The sequence below is a fragment of the Columba livia genome, chromosome 3 (assembly GCF_036013475.1).
Source record: "Columba livia isolate bColLiv1 breed racing homer chromosome 3, bColLiv1.pat.W.v2, whole genome shotgun sequence".
Lineage (NCBI taxonomy): Eukaryota > Metazoa > Chordata > Aves > Columbiformes > Columbidae > Columba > Columba livia.
In genome coordinates, this window is record NC_088604.1 from 115,922,686 (window position 1) to 115,942,945 (window position 20,260).

General features: G+C 42.9%; 1 protein-coding gene across 3 annotated transcripts in view; it reads right to left on the minus strand.

Annotated features, from left to right (window-relative positions):
• SPTLC3 (serine palmitoyltransferase long chain base subunit 3) overlaps nucleotides 1-20,260 on the minus strand; it is a 191,115-nt gene that overhangs the window by 159,251 nt on the left and 11,604 nt on the right. For all 3 annotated transcript variants that reach the window (XM_065059889.1, XM_065059891.1, XM_065059888.1), the window contains one exon: nucleotides 4,023-4,091. The gene's annotated coding sequence lies outside the window, so the exon portion shown is untranslated. The remainder of the gene's footprint in view (nucleotides 1-4,022; nucleotides 4,092-20,260) is intronic.

Sequence of the window (20,260 nt, forward strand, 5' to 3'; positions counted from 1 at the left end):
TTAATTATATAGCTTATAGCATCAAGAGCTATCTCTGGAGGAAGACATAAGCTTGGAGACTTACAGAGTAGTCAATATATTACATTGTTCTTAATAATGCATTAACATTGTGTTTTCCATTACACACAAGTTATATTTTCATGAACTGTACCACGAGGATTTTCAAAATCACGCTCAGAAATGCCAAAAGCATTTGAATAAAGGGAAAAGTGGAGTATTGTCATCTCCCCTTTGCAAACAAACTGCGACAGAGGAGGGGACCCATCTCTCGTCATTCAAACCATGCTCAAGAGAGGGTCATATCCCTCTGCCCACACCACTTCAGGAAAGATACACCACAGCAAAATCCAGCCCAGGTGTCCCAAGGGACATGCTGTGAGCCGAGGGACAGGATCTGAGCAGCAACAGGAGCAGATTCACCAGCAAAACCTATTTAAACTACTGACACTCTCTGTCAGTGTCTGGAAAAAACTTGTTCTGGTTGGGGAACAGGAACAAGCGAGGGATGGACGGTGACCTGGCAGCACTGCCCTTTGCTAGCAAAGCTTTTAACCTTCTCTGGAGTCTCGGACAGCAGAGAGGCTTGTATCAGGTACCACAATTCACACAGCTGGGTCGGGAGAGGATGGAACAGCGATACCTTCCGAGAACAGCTGTGTTGTGAAGCAGAAGGTGTGATGCACTTTCCTGAGCTTTGTGTCCCGCACCCTGATCTAGCTCTTTCCTCCCACCAGGGAAACAACACATTCCAGATTTGCCTTTTTTATTTTCCATCCTTCAATTTTTCCATAATGGAGAAAAAAAATGATGGCAATCCTTGCGGCGCCAGAATATTACTCTATCAGCCCACAGAGTTCCCTCACTCCACGTGGACCGTAACAGTGGCACGAGGAGGAAGGTGGCAGAAAATGGGAGGGCAGTACATAATTCTGCAACACTCCTCGCAGTGGGACTGTGATCCACTGTCTGGAAGGCTCTGGCATCAAGAGCAAACAGGAACAACTAAGCTCTTTCTCTAGACTGCCACGATAAAACAAGCTGCATGAATCAATGCTTATGAAATCCACCCAGAGAGTTTCCACTCTTCTTCCTCACTATTGATTTCTTCCACGCAGAAATGAAACTGCGTGGCAGCAGAAAAACACATTGTTTCTTAAAGTCCAAAGGGACCGTCTCCTTCCCTGTCAGCTTCTGACACTGAGAAGATGGGACAAGGCTTTGTGACTGTCTGTCCTTGCTGCTTGTGTCACTTCAATACCAAACAGGATATTGTGTGTATCTTTTTTTCAGCATTAAACACAGGAGGCAAGATGTGTTGTCCTATAAGTCACATCCTTCAAGATCAAAATCCATTTACAGAACCAGTAAGATTTCTCCCCTTGCTTTTAGTTCCAGAGGAGATGAAAAAATGTTCATCTAAACAGAGTGAATTTGAAGACCATAACAGGATGGGATTTAAAATATTGATTTTCTTATTAGTGGAAGGTTACAACACGAAGCATCCACCGCGTGCAGAGCAACGATAGATTGACATCCTCCAGAGCAGCTAACGCCCTGGAACCTTACAGGATAACTTTTTAAAGTATTCACTAAATGAGAAGCATAGAAATTACCTGGGTGCATGCAATTAAGCTAAGTGAAATGATTGGCAGATGATTGACTCTTGCAATAACCATCTTTAAACTAAGAGCGAACTCTGACTGCACTTGGGTGGAAAAGGAGTGGAGCCGATTGCCACTAAAGGGAGCGTCACCTTGTCACCTTCCCAGCTGGAGGCTGACGCTGATAAAAGGGATGTTTAGCTACATCACAGCTACAAGTCTGCTTTTTAACATTTTTGCAAGCTGATATGAATCAGAGAGCCCTTTCAGGAAGTAGCAGGCAACTCAGTATCAAAGATAAGGAAGAATAAAAGTATCTCACAAATCACAATCATGAGGATAGGCTGTCTTCAGGACTCATGAAACCATTCACATTTTCAAAGATTCAATATCTGATAAGTATTAAATATCATTTATGCATTCCTTGAGCTTTCTAATCGAGGGAAAAAATTCTGCATTTCCTAAGCTAACGTAGATAAGGTAGTTTCCTTTCATATCAGAAGCATTTCAGAAAATTAATTCTCTATCTCTGAAAAGGTCATTTATTTGAGATGAGTGACAGGTGCCATAAACTTACGAGATGTCACTTGTATGTCAGTTCAGCTCAACTGAACACAAAGCAAATCAATTCAGCCTGGTCAAGTATAATCACCTGCTGGAGCAGGACACATCGGTTTGCATTTATTAACAATGCCACAGAAGCACTAAATTCAACAGCAATTTTGATTAGCGTGAGGTCATACAGAGCTCTTCCTTCCTAAGTGCTTCTTTCTCTAGGAGTTTATGACATGATCATTAGAGTATAATAATTTGATTATTATTTGTACTGTGATAGCAATTAACTTCCAATTATGAATGAACAAATTATGACAATCAGTGTTAGATTAGCAAGACCAAGTTTTAGCTGGAAGGGAAAAAGGCTCAAGGGGTCTGTTTCTAGGAGCTGGAACCCTGCATATGCCCACAGGACTTGAATTTGGAGACTTAGCTTCTCTTTCTTCTTATTGCCTTGAATTTTTTTGGTATGTATAGAGAACACATACATTCTGGGTGAATTGTTTCAGCAGCTTAAAATAAGTTTTTGTTGTTTGTCTTTCTTCCATTAAGCAATTTAATAGAAAACTGCATATACTTCCCAATATCTTACGTGCTATGTCAGGAGCTGATTAATATTATTCCAAATTTGGGTTTTCTTCCCACTTTCTGGTATCTCATAGTTTGGGAAATACTGGATATTTTAACCCAGTTGGTTTTTAATCTTTCTGATAAAATAAGAACACCAAATGCTTATAAATGACATATGTGTTCAATATAAAAGTCACTTCAATACATATTTATGTACTGATATGATGTTTATAGAACTCTGAGACAAAAGAGAAAGGCTATAGAGTAACAAATGATTGATCGCAACCAGCCGAAAACTTCAGGCTAATTAGACTAATATTTTCATTATGTACACAATATTCAATCACAAAGTCAGGGAGAACTGATCAGAGCAGGAGAATTTGAGCATCTCTGTACAGGTGAAGTGCTTACAAGCCTGTAGCATAATTGTGTGGTTATATAGTAATTCTTATGTCAGTTTTATTTTTGTATGTGATGGCAGAAATGTTCTGGTTTAAAAAAAATGAAATTAAATTATGTTTTAATAAGAAGAACAACAATTAAAAATAAAGATAAATCACAAAGACAGAAACATTGCATAACGCACTTAACAAATTAAGAAGGCTGACCTCGTTAGCCTCATTGCTAAACCACCCAGCAGGCAAATCTGACAGCATGCATCAGACAGCCCTTCCAGAGCATCAGAAACTACCAGGATTCCCAAGGAGTTCTCTAATCATATAACTTGCCTGGATATTATTTGGCATTAGATCTGTTTAAAGAACAAAGAATATAATTCTATACAATGTAGAATGCAATTTATCTTATTTTGTAAGGTTCCTGATGAAGTCCTGGCTCTGGAGGTAGTGTAGTCAAAATCAATTCGCACCTCCATTCATCCCGCCTCGGGGATGAATGGATGCACTCTGTGTCACATCCATAAGAACCGCTTCCATTATTCTCCAATCCCCCCAAAACAAGTATAATTCAATTGATTTTTCTCTATCCCTCCGAGAAGGTTACAAGGGACAAAGCTGGGCAAAAATGAAAGAGAGCAGCAGTGTCCCTGTAGAGCTCTGAAAGGGCTGGGAGTGGGGAGAAGCTGAGTTAACAGAGGATGCTCGTACACCGGGGTCCCTGGAGGCTGCAAACATCTGTCTCCCCAAAACTCTGGCAACAGAAATGCCAAAGGACTGTGCTTTCAGTTTTTCAGTCTTTGTGCAGTTATGACAACAGTGATTCCCTGTAGTTATTTTTTTATCATTTGACGCAGTGCATAGTAGACTTCTTCAGGAACCAGTTTCTTGTTTTACTCACCATTAGATGCTCCTGAATTACGAAGAGTTCTTGTGTGACCCCAGGATCCTTCTGTTTCTACCTTTTTTCCTGGAAAAAATAAACATTTTCTTTAATATAATTTTACCATCAGAACTAATGTGTTTACCAAAAGATTTCAAGCTACAGGGAAAACACAACTTCTGATTATTTTTATTATTCTTTCAAAATAATCTGAATGAAAAATAGCATTTTTCAAGTCCACAATTTGAAATGAAGCATTCTAAACTTAATACTACTGCTCTTGGGGGAAACAAAGGAACAAACCAACCAACCACACACACCAGACTCAAACATGTTGCTCTATTGAATCATGTTGTTTCACTGTTTGGGTCTCACAGCTTTTACTGCAAATGGGACAAACCACCATTATTATTTATGTAACAGCCTGTCATCAGAATATGTATATATCCACTGGCTGTATGTATAAGGAGTGCGTGTTCCCAAATATTCTGCTTACTCAGTCACAATATAAGAACAGAGTCATCTCTTCTTTCTCAGAACTTGATGTAAGCTGTTATAAAATTTCTGAAATGCTTTATTTATCCAAAAATCTTTATACATACAGTGAGCAAGAGGAGACAGACACACCATTGACCTGGGAATGTATAGACTGAATAACTTCATGAAAAGAGTAGTATAAACTTCATTAACCATTTACGTGATGGTTTCTTTTATTTGTTCGGTGTCACGATCTACATGGCTTAAGGGATTTTACCTGTAACATCTGCAGTTAGACTGATTCACGTATATACTTTCAGGTCTGAAAAAGCTCAAAAAATACAGATCACACCATTCTAGGTCTTAGCACATCCGCTGAAAACAACAGTGGCCTCCAACCCAACTTCTTCCTTACTTAAAAAAAGCTTTATGCTGTGGCCTCGGTTTTGATCTGGTAAGTACCTACGGATTTTAGTCTTTTCAAGCTTTGCGGCCAAGGCCATAAACCATGATATTCCTCAGGATGCAATGTTGGGTTTCCTTCTTCCCTTTTGAAAATGTTAATTTGAGCAGGAACTAAATGCCTTAGAAGTTAATTGCTAAGGCAAAAAACCACCATAGCTCAGCAGGTATGCAGGCTGATATATTCCTCTGACATTTCATTCATCTCTCCCTTGTTCTCCTTTTGTGGAATCAGCGCCCTTCAACACTCCCCAATTAAATTAGACCTGATGATGTCCTAGTGTGACACTGAAGAGAGCACAAATGCTCCAGGCTCAGGATGTCCCTCTCCTGCTGAGGAGGAGACCCTAAAAAGCACATGGTGATTATACTGGGTGTTGGAAGCCCAAACTCTGCCTCTTCATTTTCCACACAGGCTTTCAAACTTTCCCTAATCTTCATTTCTGCGAATATTTTTCCCCAACAAACTCCAGCTTGGGGGTGTGTGTGACAAGATGATATAATATATTTCACTAACACCTGTGAACATTTTACAGATGACACTGGAAAGAAACCAAGTATTTCTTAGATGATTTGAAGAGTTCCTATCTCCACGTTTTTCCAGCAGTGGTAGGGCTCTTATTTTTGTACCACCCACCTAGATTTTAAGAAGATTGAGTTCAACATTTTATAATATTTTAAAGAAAAAAAGTAAATGAAAGCTTCAACTCTCCTACAAAAGAGCATTAGTTACAAGTGAGAAGCACTGCCACCCAAACCGTGGAGAGGGGAAAAGTGTTACCACCGGGACCCTTCCTACTGATCTCCCAAAGCAACTTGCACTCTCCAGACAAATAACATGTGATGAGATAAGAACTAATTTCACAATCACCTACATATTTTATATTGAGTCATAATTAGCTGCAGCATATATATACTTCAATTCAAAACAGCTATGAATAAATAGACTAAATGCCAGGGACTGCCATCTGCTCCCCAAGCCATAATTAACTGCCTGATTATGAAATACATATATATTTATCTAATTAGTTTTAATAGCTCTGCCTTCGCTGGGACTGTACCAAAAATAAGGTGAAGCAGCGGGTCCTGCTGCTTGATGGGGAGAGGCTGGAGATGTGATCAGCTCTGATGAAGAGCCAGCACAGCCCTACTGGGGGTGCAAGAAGGATTTGAAGGGGCACCCAAAACATGGAGCTGCTGCCCACCAGAAGGTTTCGTGAAACAAATGCCAAGGGCATTGCTGAGCCAGCCCCTCTCTGCCTGTCCCAGCGTGGGGCATGATGCAAAGCTTGTCTTGGATCTCAGACAAAACTTGTGGTATCGGGGTGATGATTAAATGGTGAGAAATCAGAAGAATGGATGTGCAGACAGGCATAGCTGTGCCCCACTGCACATGGACACCATCCAAGTGGTGCTGCTTGACTTGAGATCACTGATTATTCAAGCCCATATAATACTATTGTAAACACAGTCCAGAAAGACATAAAGGAGACTGGGATACTTACCTATTTCATTCGGAAAAAAAAAAGCCCTCTTAATATATATTTTTTCCCTGTTCTCTCTGCAGTATAACCAGCGTTGCATCTGCTATTAATTTTGGAGTAAGTAGCACTAATGCCTTACCACAGGACAGCTTTTGTCATAAATTCCACATTTTGATTGCAACTCAGACACTTCCTGCAGGATAAATGCATTTAGGGCCAGATTTTAGAAGTATTTCAGATGCCAAAGGGTATTTTCGACATCGATTTCCACAGAAGCTTAGAATCTAAATGCATCAAAATCCAGTTGTTCAGCCCAACCCAGCTGAATCACTTACTGAGTTTCCAAGGGCTACAGGCCAGCTGAATTTCAGCATTAGATTAGGAAGCACTATCATCACGGTGATCTGAGACAGCTCATACCAGCCTACACATGGGAAGTCTCCACTGAAGGAACAGGAGAGATGCCCCACAGCTTCCTGCATGTGATTTTACAGAGTTGGATCCTATCTGTCAGATTCTCTCCTGTGTACCAGCAACCTGTCTTTTATGTCTCAGGATGTTTCATATACCTGGGTTTTAAAAGCCTGTGCTTCCATCCTGGAAGTACCGAGGTCCACCCATGAATTAGGAATTTAATACTAAGCCCCTAAAGTGCACTGCTGGGGCTCTCTGCTCATCTCAAACCAGATCTTTAGCAACTGGAGTTAATTCCCATGGGAAATACCAGTTACGACACGTTGTACCAAGCTGCTCTAGCAGCTCCCAGACCTGCTGTAGCCCCCTCTGACCATGGCTGGGAGCTCTGCCCAAACCTGCTTCTCCCACAAGGGTTACAAGCCACCTCCTTTGCACTGCCATGCCAATGCCACTGGGAACCATTGGCTCCTCCTGTGTTATTTATACGAGAGAAGAGTCCGTCAACCCAGGCAATGATTTCACCAAATTCATCAGAGCCTGGTAAACGAAGCATGACAGGCTCATTGTCACTTGATGCTGGCGGTGGTGCCAGATGACAGCAGTGACACTGATGCGACTATGCCACAGCAGAGCAGGTACATTCATTTAGTGACACATATGCCTGCCTATTTTTCAGCTCTCTCTGCCATCTCCCCAGATAACAAGCTATGGATTGAGGGGTTTAAAAAAAATACGTCCTCAGAAGTGCCTTTAGTTCAGCAGATGGGGTGATATCCCCCGAGCTCCACAGAGCCCACACAGCCGTGTCTTTGCATGTTGCTCAAGTTGGAAAAACCCTGACTGCAGTTCCCTGGCTTTTCTAAGGAACTGCAGGCCCCTTGCAAGTCTGGATTAAATATTATTGCTCCGATGTTATAATTATCTGCTGTACAAAGCTGGCTATATTGCAAATGCCGAGTGGGAGGAGATGGAGATCACAGCTCTTTTTTGGAGGAGATGAGAGAATGTAATTTCTCAAAAGGGACCAATAAAATTAGAAAGTCTTCTACAGAGCCTGTTTCTTGAATACTGCTTGCAGCCTCTCTGAGCCTCATACCAAGACAACAACTGCTGGAATAACAGAATACGAATTTCTGATGTTCCAGTAAATAACCTAGGACAGGCTTAATTCTCACTTCTATTGGAGAACCCACCAACAGCAAGCTGAGCAAGACTTTTTTTATCCCATAAGATTAAGACATGTAACAAGTTAAAAAAATAATTACAGAAAACCCATGCCATTACCTCAGGCCTGTGTCTCTGTTGAGAAACACGCAGAGCCCTGTTCCTCCAGCCACAGGCATCCTGCTCCTCATTCTTATCTTTATTCATGAAATTAGGATCCCATTCTGTAAGACTGTTCACTAAAGCAGCTTTACTGCTCTAATAGCTTGGCTTCTGTGAGCCCTTACATCTGACTCCTGATGGCCTCTCTCCAGAAAAGCACTGAAGTATATCTCTCTGTAGTCAAGGGAACATCCTCTTTGTGACTTCACAGGAACTTCTCACACATCAGGATTCTCAAGTGCCCTGTTGAAACGGGGCCTCCAACCTATCTGTCCAATTAAGAGCCTTGGACTACTTAATTATTAGCAAAATCAGGCACATATTTTATGCCATTTGTTGAAGAAATTTTGCATGTTCTGTGAAAACAATTGTCACCATTTTCTTTATATATACACACACCTCACACATATATATATATATATATATATATCTACACACATACATCAATTATAAAACAATACCCTTTTTTAAACCCCCCTGGCCCCATGATGTCAAAGGTTTTGGTTTTTCAGGATCAGATATACTGGGGTTTGACCCCTCTCTTGGTATTAGAGGGGGGTGTTGAAGTCATAGGATCACCCTTCACAACCACCTTGGATAATAAAATTGAAGCAAACACCTCAGATGGAACAAGAAGGACCATTTCCCCCCTCTGTTAATTTACATTTTATCACAGATTTCAATTATGCTGGCCGCTGAAGCACACAGAATTCACATGTTCTTGCTGCTCCCTCTATAAACAAGCAGAGCCAAAGCTGCGTGTTCCTGTGATCCCAACGGCCAAGCTTTTGCAGAACAATGTAAAATGTTTGGGCTTCCTTTGCACGCCCTGGCACTGAGTCACTTTGCTTTCCTGCCAGATCGGATGGACTCCTCTCCTCTGCCTCCTCATTTTGCCACGTGACCTGTGAGCAACCATCTGCCCTACGAAGCCACATTACGTTTAGCAGGGACAGGAATTACTCAGAGTGCCAACCAGTGTTAAGACATTCCCGTGTGCCTGTTTTGAAGCAGATTTGAATGTACGTTTCCCGAGGAAGAACAACCAACCCTCCATCTCATCACACACCTCAAATAAAGGCCCAGCTTCCTCCCAGACTTGAGATTTTTACCGTAATCCACCTCTAAGTTTCATTTTCACATTCTCCAGGCTTCTCTAACTGGAAAAGCCCAGAGAGAGTAGAAGCACTGACCTTTAGGTGACCAGAGGAATGACAAGCTAACGATACATTAATTACAACAGACTATGAGCTTTGCCATGCTCAGGAAGAGCCCACTATGAGGACAAGAGCAAATGCCTTTTCTCCCTGTTTCGCTGAAGGCACAGCAACACTGCACAGAGCAAACATCCAGCTCCCCAGCCACAGACTGGCACTGCAGTCAATTTGGGTTTTTTTCCTCCTTAATCTGGAGTCCAGCTTCTTGACAGCGGGCAATGAGTGTCTAAGTGCTCTCAGAGAGCTCTCCTAGCAAAGGTCTTTCCTTGGACAAAAAGTTGGATGACAGTGTGATGCCTTTACCTGTCAGCGGCCCTGACACTAACCACTTTTCTCATTGATTGAGCACTTAACCAGCAAGGCTTAAGCAGGGGCCAGACAGCTCTGATCTATTTACAGGAGGCATTGCAATAAAGCTTAGTAAAAAGCACTCAACTCTAAGTTTCTCTGGAGCTGTGGAATATAATATATTTGGTGCAATATTTTATGCGCCAAACCTATTAATGAGCCACAGTTAGAGCTGGGATGTTCTCTGGAGCGAGACTGCCAAACCAATGCAGCTTGAAGCTGTGTGGACACAAGGGCATCACGCAACATGCTACAGACAGCAGGGTCTTGCCGGGAAACTATGGTTATCCCAAAAACACTGGGATAAAGGCTAAAATTAGGAAAGATAGACTAAAATCTGTTGCTCTTCCTCTACAGTCACAAAAAGCTCTCACTTACACAAGGGAAGGAGTGGGTAGGTACAGCAGCCAGCTCAACAACACACAAGTTTCTTTTAGACGCTTGTAAAGTGGTTCAAGCCTTGGGAGGAGGAAGGGGAAAGTGTATTTGATGGCTGGGGCAGAGATGCCAGTGGGAAGCCACACAGCCTACTGGTGAGCAATTCCATCAGTACTGCTGCTGCAAAAAAATTGGCAGCGCAGCAGCAAGAATTAGCTGAGATTTCTGTCAAGTGAAAAGCTTTGCCCCAAGAAAAAGATTGGGCCCAGTGTACAGGGAGAACTTATTTTGCACAATTGCAGCTCTTAGCTTTTCTCCCCTCTTCAATTGGTCTCCCTCTGTGCTGCACTGAGCATATGCCTCTATGCTCAGCTATTATTAATTCTGTGAAGATGTTAGGAACGCGTTCACATGGGAAACTGTGAAAGCACATCATCATCATCATCTAAATTCAGGAACACGGGGGGGGGAACAAAACAAAACCAAACAAACAAAAACCAAACCACAAAAAACCCAAACAAAACCAAAGCAAAACCACAGAACACCAACAACCACAACAAAATGCATCCAAATAAGAGCATTTTAAAAAATTCCGAGTCCTCATTGTAACCAGATTCACACATATCAAAGCAAGAGCTAGGTTACTGCAAAGTTTGGATTTTGTATTTTCATTATCCAATAAAATAAAAGGACAGAAAACAGGCTGTGGAACCTCAGTGCTAGGTAAGTGGCAGCCTGGAATAAGTCACCTTCATTCAGCAGGCCAGTTACCTTCTTTCTCCAAAGGGAAAGAAAGTCTTGACATCTTTTGAAGGGCAGAGCATGCTGCAGATAACAACCTTCCTATTTATAGCAGAGAGGAGGCCACGCAGACATATGTGCCTTTGGTTGCCCGATGTTTTTCTGCATACCGATGGAAATTAAGGGAATTAGACAGACAGGCTTCTTTTATGTGTTTCATCTGCAGACAGCTAAAGGACTTTACCAATTCAGTCAAAAAGCACCATTCACACATGCTAGTTTGTGCACTGAGTTTCTATCAAGTTATAACACATTCCATAGTTAAGGTATTGCAGCAATCCAACAAAAAAAAAATATATATCAGTTCTCAAACAACTTCTGTTTGATATTTATCTTTGGACCACTGCAACTTGCTTATCCTAAATTCATGGAAACAGCTAATAACTCCCCAGATACAGCTGACAAAGTGATGAGCAACATCTCCCTCCACAACAGTAACCAAGTATTTTGCTAAGCTGGGAACATCAAGTCAGGGCTTTTAATACCAGTATTTGAGCGGTGTTAGAAGCCGAGGTCTTTCTCAAACATCAAAAAAGTCAGGAGCTGCAGGATTCATGCCCTTCCTGCTCCTTGTGTGGCAGAAAGGCAGGCTGTATATTTGAAAAGCCAGAGTCCCTTTTGTTCTTATATAATGAAATTTGTTTCTCTAGACAAGTTATTATTAAAATAAGTTCTCCATAGAATTTGAACAGGACTGGAGACAATTTCAGGAAGAGCACAGCGTTCATGTTGGGTGTAGAAAGGGCACAGCATGCAAAGCAGCCATCTGCAGTTATCTCCTCTCAAAATCTATAAACCGAGGGACTGTATTTTAGAAAAGAATTGTTTGCGAAAGGGTCACACCTCAGGAATTCAGTAGTGTTACTCGTAAGGATCCAGTTGTGTTATTTTTTTTCCCCAGAGTGGATTTTGTACAGAAATCCTGTTGTTTCACACAAGAAAAGGTGCGTTTGTAAAAACATACAAAAATGTCCTAACAATACTCAAGCGTTTAGTCTTTGAAATAGTAAAAGAGGATAGATTCCTAGTTCCTGCTGGTCAGTTGTCCTCGCATTCCAAAACTTAGCTCATGGTTATGTAGGAACACTGCAAGGGCAGCCATGGAGACAGTGCTGGGGCCTTCTTGTCCTCCCCAACACAGATAACCTGGCAGTCTCCAGATGTAGTGGAAAGCTTCCCAGTCACATGGGTTTCTCCTCTGAAAAAGTGCACTCAATAGAAATAACCTCTCGGAAATAATTGTGGAATTTATTTCATCAGAGTCACTTTAATCTTGGTATCAAAACAATCTGCTGGAGTAAAAAAAAGCTACAATAAATTGAAAACAAAGCAGGTTTTGCTTTTGCAAAACCTCACTGTTTTCATCTTTGTTTGCCTTACTTCAGGGTAAAATAGAAGGTCAACATCTATGCATTTTTTCAAGGAAAGAAACTCTTTTCTCAGCCCTCTCTTAATGCCATCATGTTCCCAAAGCTACAGGTTAAATGAAGTTCAGCGACCTGTGTAATCAGAAGGTATAACTTACAAAACTCACCGCATCCTTAAACGCAGAGCCTGATTTCTCCCTGCCACCAAGACAAGCGCCATTTCACGTCTCTTCTTGCCTGTAGAAATAGCTATGTTCTCTCAGCCCCACTGAAACAGCAGCCTGTCTTCCTCCCAAACCTCATGCAAAGGCATCGTCTCTTTGGGTCTGGAGAGGGGTGACTCCAAAACGCCCCTCAGCAGCACACACTAGCTTTGTCACTGTAGCCCAGGTTTCCTGGCCTTGGCCTTAATAACTTGGACAAAACAACTACACAATCCACGGGGTCCAAAGCACCAAGGAGACAAGATCTGAACATGATGCAGCCTCCAGTCCAGAAAGCCCTGGTCTGCCAGAAGCATGGAGAGCACACACCAGTACACACACCTTACTTCTCCCACCACCTCTCAGCGCAGCGTCAGGTGTGGAAGAAAGGTGAAAAAAAAGGTGGGGAAAAGTGGTTATTTTGGGAAGCACAGCTTGCATTTTGCCTAGGGTCCTCCAGCAGCGTGTGCTGTTCACAGGGAGCAGCTTTGCCAAGAGACAGCTGAGCGAGCTCCTAAACGCTGCTTTTCATTCCTAAAGCAGCCCTCTCCAGTCAGGACAGCTGTACAGTTAAATTTTCTACACGAACCATTCCCAAGTACACACATACGATGCTGACTTGCAGTTGAAGACAAGTAGTCGTGTGATTTCCTACTGTCTCGGAGAGGGGCAGAGGCTGGTGAGGGCAAAGAGAGCACTCAGCACATCTGATGTAGGCAAAGAACGCTGAGCCCAGCCCACCAACGGCTCCCAACTGGCCCAAAGCTGGACCGCTTAAAACCTCAGTTGTGGAAGACGGTATCTTAAACTGCTTCCAAAAGGGAAGATCCCACCCAGCACAGTAATCCAGCATACAGCGTCTCTGAGCTGCATCCAGTTGTGAAAGACAGGCCCAACCAGCTTGTGCATTTCTGTCCTTGCAAGTCTGCAGCTGGCAGAACTGGAGGCAAAAGCAGCCTTTCACTTGTAACATCAGATCTTCCTACAAAGCTATCAAGCATTATGGTTCCCAAGAGGCGTGGTAACGTACCTTCTCTAAACATGCACAAATGCATTATGTTGTTTTTCACAGAAATGGCAAACAGAAGCCAGATCCATTAACTCCTGTTCTTTTAAACATCCTCAAGGTGAAAATCAAGCCCTACCATTCCTTTAAAGGACAAATGTACCATCTCCACAATCACTTGCTCCAATTTGTGGTGATCTAGCAACACACACCTTGCATGGGAATCCCCCTGCTGGAGTGAGCTCTTGTTGTGGGTTCGTTAGCAGCACACAACACCCACAAATAATCTCCTTTAAGAGTACCAAGGTCACCAAAGCAAAGTTTCAAAAGAAACACAGTGCCAGAATTCGGACTGGCCACTCAAAGCCCGTAGTTTTCAGTTACATTGGTGATTACATCCCAGCAAGGACATGCCCGCACCTGCATCTTCTACCCCAGTTTTTCCCCCCACAGGTGCAGCAGGATCAGGCAACACCATCCGGCTCCTGCTGCTCCCCATGTCCAGCCCTCCGGGACAACCCATGTTTCCATCTTCTACACTCACACTCAGCCTGGTTCCTCCTCCTCACCCAGGCAAGGGGAAAATAAATACCTCTTAGTACCAGTTAACTACATAGACAAACTACGCTCTCTTGCCCTTATCTTGCTCCCTGAGACAGAGAGGACATCTCCACAGAGCAGATTTTGGGCATGGAAAATGCCAGGTCAGACATGGAGAGCTATAACCAGCAGTGAAGTCCAGAGCAGAGGCAGGTAATTCCCACCTAAGTCAGGCAATATCAAGTTTAGTTATTTCTTATATGACATGAAAAATATTGGAAGGAAATTTGCTTTTTTGACCAAACTTTATCATTGTGCAGTTAGAGAGCACCAAATTTAATTTTAAAATGCTGTTATGAGAGAAGTTTTTTTTAAAAAAATAAATATTTGAGTAGATTTAGACAGAGGCAGATTTTAATTTTCCCTGGGCCAGCTCGCTCACTCCTCAGAGTCAATGTAGATGAAAAGAATAATTTATAAGCTTTAATGAGGATATTGATTTGCAAGGTCCTTTCTACTCAAGCGAGCAGGGAGGGAGGTGATGGGGAAAGGAGCCCTGCGGGCTGCAGCCAGAGCCTTGTTTAGAGGTTCTAAACCTTGGCAGGGCGCAGAGGACCCGTGCTGGCACAGGGAAGGTGCACGATGCAGCCAGCCTGGGCAGCGGTCTCGCCTCTCCCAGCAAGGATAGACATCAGTGTTTCCAAACAACTCGCTGTCTAATTTGTACTTACGCAAAAGAGCCATCCCATAACACAAATCATCAAGCAATTAACATGCAACACTTCAGCAAGACTCTCCGTTGCTTGTTGTTGAACTATCTTCAATGCTATTAATGAGAGCTAATTAAATCAATCAAGTCACCACCGTACTCAAACATGACTGCAGTTACTGAACCTGTATCAGATCAGGAGCGTTTTCTCAGGCACTGTAAATATCAAGATGCACATTTATCATGCTGTCCTTCCAGCATACATCTGTTCTCGCTGCTGTGTGTTTCATTTATCACATGTTGTCACCGTCCCTACCCCCAATACATCTATGCGTCGATTAATCCTTCCCTGTGAGGCTCAAGTGCATTGTACTGAATAATTCTCCATCTTAATATTTATCCATGAGCTCTCCTTATAGGGGAACAACAACTTTCAGCGACATCCCCTAAATTACGTACCTGTGACCATAACCTCTCAGTTTCTGTATTGTGAGTTATTACAACCTCGAACCACCTCCGTGCCCTCGAGTATTTTTTAAGGGGAGTGAGGAAGGTTTCCACTCCTTTCTCCCCTGTCCCAGGGTTTGGCAGGAGATTTGCAGAGCAGTTCAGCAAAATAAGCTTTTCTGAGAAGTGTTTCCAGGAAAACCCTTGAAGTGAGTAATTGCCACGGACCTTCAAAATGCTTTATGTAATTGATCAGTATTCAAATAACAGATTTATCTCAACATTTGCAGTATTAGGGAAAGGCATTTCTGCTATTCTACCAGCTCATGTGCCTACCGCTCTGTTACCATGAGCATGCAGGGGAATTACAGTATTTTTCTAAGCAGGAGCTCATTATAACATTTGGTCTCTATTTATGTTTCCACTCTGTCTAACTCTCCTTTTTATTTACAAATCAGCTATATTAATGTGCTTTAATTTCAACACTGGTTGTTTATTTTAGAGGTAAATCGGTTGGCAAAGAGAAAAAAAAAATCCTAACAGAGAGCAGCACCAGCTCTAACACCATATATGTTTGTTTTTACTCAATAGTAAACTTAAAATTAATGTTTTTTTTTTTACTTCAAACATAACTGATGGCAGTTTTAATTTTAAAAATACTGATTCACGGGTCAGAGAGGGAACAGATAATAATGCAGCATTGATTTTTTTTGTGGGGCAAAGTCTCTGCACGTGTTCTGGGCAGAACATGTGGGAAACAGGCAGGAGCCCATGCATAGAAAGGGGGTCCATGTGAAGAGCCACACCAAGAACCCGGAGGGAGCTGCAACTAAATCCTAGACCAAAACACCAAACAAAAGCAGTTAGAAAAATAGGACCTTATTAGAGCCAGCAGTAGCAAGTCACAAGCCAGAATTTAATGCTCTTTAATCCAAGTGTGACTCAGGAAGGGGTGTAATCACCTAGATGAATTTACTGGTGTTTTTGTCCTGGCTCTGTAGCCACACAAGAAATAACAGGCACATAATGCTTGTGCCTTGATTTCTATGAACTTGGTGCCCTGGGGAAAAAGCAGAGCAATGTGATGAACAAGGGATCAGTTCTTATCCCTCTTGTGTAAAAGGCTTTCACAGCCTCATCTGAAGACTGCTAAAGACACACTAGGAATAATAATTCGGGTCACTGGTATTAACGATGAGAGCAGCATGTAAGCTCCCAGCAGATATTAATGCTGGGGGGTCCCTTTTCACCCATCATCCAGCTGTAGAAGGACACAAGAAGTAAAATCAAGGCTTTCTGATGGCAGAAGAGATGACAGCGTATCATTAGGCATCACTATATTCAAAGGAAGCAGCGTTTTCAGTCTCCACGACCTCTCTGAGTACAAAGAACAAGAGTTTCTTTCCTTTCTTCCCCTAAACCAAATTTCTTCTACCACTGAGCAAGAGAGTTAAAAGTGCTGCAGAAGCAGAGCACGTACCTGCTGCCCACAGAGCAGCAGCTAACTCGGCAACAGGAAAATGTTCAGGAGAGCTGATGATGAAATAGAAAACTCTCAAAAGGCAGAAAAAACAATATATTTGCAATATTTGGTTATTCTGGGTTTTGCATTTTGTTGACATCCTCCTCACAATATCTTAAAAACTTCCTTTTTCTTTTGCCAATCTTCTATCGTGAAAGTTAAAAAGGGGAAAAAAATCTCACCCATTGCAATGACAATTAGAGACACGGCATCCAAACCCCATCACACACGGTGCTACATCTCACGGACAAACTTCAGTCTTGAACCCTCACCACGTGAGTGAGCAAATCGAGCTCTAATACAAGTTCCCCCCTAAATCTTTGTGTCCTGCTGCAGCAATTTTAAGACCATGGCAGACTTGTTTATCAAATACATACATTTGACTGCACAGGTCTCTCCCACTTCAGTGAGGATCAATGAAATTCTTTCCTTAGAGGAAAGAGTCTGACAGAATTCTTGGTTTAATCCACCTAATATCATTTAGCCGAGTAAATTCATATGACTAAAAGCATTCTGACAGTTAAAGGCATTTCATCAGGCACATATATATAATTCTGGTGACAAAGTGATTTTTGTCAACAAAATACTGCCTGGCACATGTACAGAAGTTTGTTTAGCAGTGAGTGAGTACACAGTAAAGGCAGGAATCAGATCCTGTAGATTACGCTGTTATAAAAAGACAAGAAGGAGCGAGAAATTATCAGTTTGGTGCCAGACTGTAGGAAACAGTTTATATGAAAGGAAAGGGAGTTTATAAGGCAACATCAGCTTCCTATGGGCCGTTAGCATAAATCAAATCATCGACAGAGAGCCACGGTCACACTGCATGGGTGTTACATTTCCTATTTTGCTTTTGATCCTACAGTCAGTAGATCCGTTTAATGTGTTAATTGCAAACTCCTCTGGTCTTTATCCAACATTTCTTCTGTTTATTGGTGTGTCTGGCATCAGAAACATGCAAATAAGGCGACCAAATTATTTTGCCTTTCGTGTATCGTCGCGCCTTCATCTGCTCTGCTTTGAAAAAGCACCAGAGGCTGAACCTCAGCCCCGAGTCTGCAAGCTGAAGGATACTGCTGGCCCAAAAGTGAAACCCCACTCAGCTCTGTGTACGGTATCTGACAGCCATGGGAGAACGATTGCATCCCCTGCCAGGCTGGATCCCCAGGGAAGGACAAACAGACAGCTGCACGGGGCAGCAGCTCAGCCAGCCTGGCTCACAACTTTCCCAAAGCAGTGTTTGCAGTTCAGGCTCCCACCCTGAAGTGCAGTCACTGAAGGGATTGAGCTACTCTTCTGATCAACTTTAACAAGGTGCTTTGTTATGTCAGAGCCTAAATCGCACCCTAAGAACAGAGAAGCCATTGATACCACCTCAGAGTACTCAAGCGATACAGCTGCTGGGGAAAAGGGCTATAAAGATGATGAGGGGTCTGGAGCATCTTTCTTCTGAGGAAAGACTCAGAGAGCTGGGGCTGTTCGGCCTGGAGAAGAGAAGCTGAGATGGGATCTCAACAATGCTTATAAATATCTCAAGGGTGGGTGTCAAGAGGATGGACCAGACTCTTTTCAGTGGTGCCTAATGACAGGATGAGGGGCAATGGGCACAGAATGAAACACAGGAGGTTCCATCAGAATATGCAGAGAAACTTCTCTACTTTGATGGGCCAGAGCCCTGGAACAGGCTGCCCAGAGAGGTTGTGAAGTCTCCTCCTCTGGAGACATTCAAACCCACCTGGACACATTCCTGTGTGATCTGCTCTGGTGAACCTGCTTTAGGTGGGTTGGACTGGATCATCTCCAGAGGTCTCTTCAATCTCCAACCATTCTGTGAAATGATCAGAATCTGTGCCAATATCAGTGTATTTGCAATCATCTAACAGAAAACCTGTCTATTATAATATTTCACTGGGTTGGTGCATGGCAGTGCTCACACGCTGCTAAGTGGCCAGGTTTTAGGCATAGGAGGCAACAGGAAACAAGTTTGGAGGAGGCAAGAAGTGAGAATCACAGGCTGTAGTTTTGTGCCATGGGCAGGTCAGAGAAAGCAGGGAGCTGGATGCTGTATGAAGTAATTAACGAGTATAGGGAAAAGCAGAAAAGCAGAGAGGGAGGATACAGCTGCTCAGAGCTAAGGAAGCAGAGCTGCAAGGGGCAACACAGGTGGAAGCACGGAAAAGAGTTTCCTACAGCAAAAATGGAGTGCACACAAATACAAACACACAGAAAGCAGGAGTGAAGTTAACAGCAGAGAACAGAGCTATTAAACATCATCTGTCCCCCGGAGATGCTGGCAGACACAGGAAGGAGGAAATCTCAGAGCAGCTTTATTTATTTGGTGGAAGTACTTTTGACTTCCCAGCTGTACAAGACGTCTATCAGGAACCCCAAGCTGGGGAGAGTGCACGTGCAGTGCACGCTGGTGTTTGCACATGACAGTTAAAGCAAAGCAGCTTGTCCTGAGCCTGCAAGATGGTACGGAAATGTTTGTCTTTCCTGCTTCAAGAGGTCAACAGAACAGCTGGCAAAAGTCTTCCAGCATGCTGAGAAGCAAGAAAAACACTCTTTGGTAGGTCTCAAAACATCATTTGTGATATGAAAGAACATCAAGGTTCCTACAGGAATTACGAGCCCAGTTTTGCGTGTCTCCTGCTGCCAAACAGCTTGGTGTGGCCCCCCAAGCACCTGCCATTTTCTTCTATGCCTTACAGCACCATGCTGCAGTTTTTAGAGTCACAGACCCATCTCCTCCAGCAAACCTTCTAACTCCTGTTTTATATTCTTCCCTGCTATAGTAATCTTGAAGCCTTTGAGCTGTACTTACAGTTAAGAGTTTGCAGGAAGAGCTGAAAAGCTCTGATAGGACAAACTTAACCAAAAAGCTGTGATTTTCACACTAGTGCGCTTGGAGACGTACAGCTAGCAGCACGGTTTACATGCCCGGGTAATTATTGTCCAGAAGAGAAATTAAATTAGTTTCATCCTTCTCCCTCCATGGTAGCACTTGAGCTGAAGCGGTAATAAAGAAAAATCTCATAAACTAGCCACTGGCCACCAGAGTAATTTATCTCCTATCGATCTACAGTATGATTTAATGGGGTGGAAAAGCAGGTACAGGAGGCACATTTTGTCCCTCTCTAGGGCAGGGAAGAACTTGCTAAATCTCACCTCATCCTTACAGGCTCTGCTGGCCCTGTCCTGCTTCCACCACATCACCGTTGTGGGTCCCCAGCTTGGGCCCTCTGCCTGGATTTCACCCCTGGTGCCCTGGGGAGCTTGGCTGTCCCCCAACCACCAGCTCTGCTCACAAGAGACAAAAGTCCATGGGACTTGTGATAAGCAAATTTGTTCAATTCCATGCCCAGCTGCTGAACCTGCAAGTCTGCAGGTTTACTCTTGGTCTGCCACAAAACGGGAAGAAGTTAAACTTCCATCAGACAATTTTTGCACACTCTCTGACCCAAACGTTTGCCTTGGAAAAAGGGTTTGTTCTTATTCCGCTTGCTGACATCTGGATTCTCAACACTAGTAAATGAAAGCTGAAGCCCCACC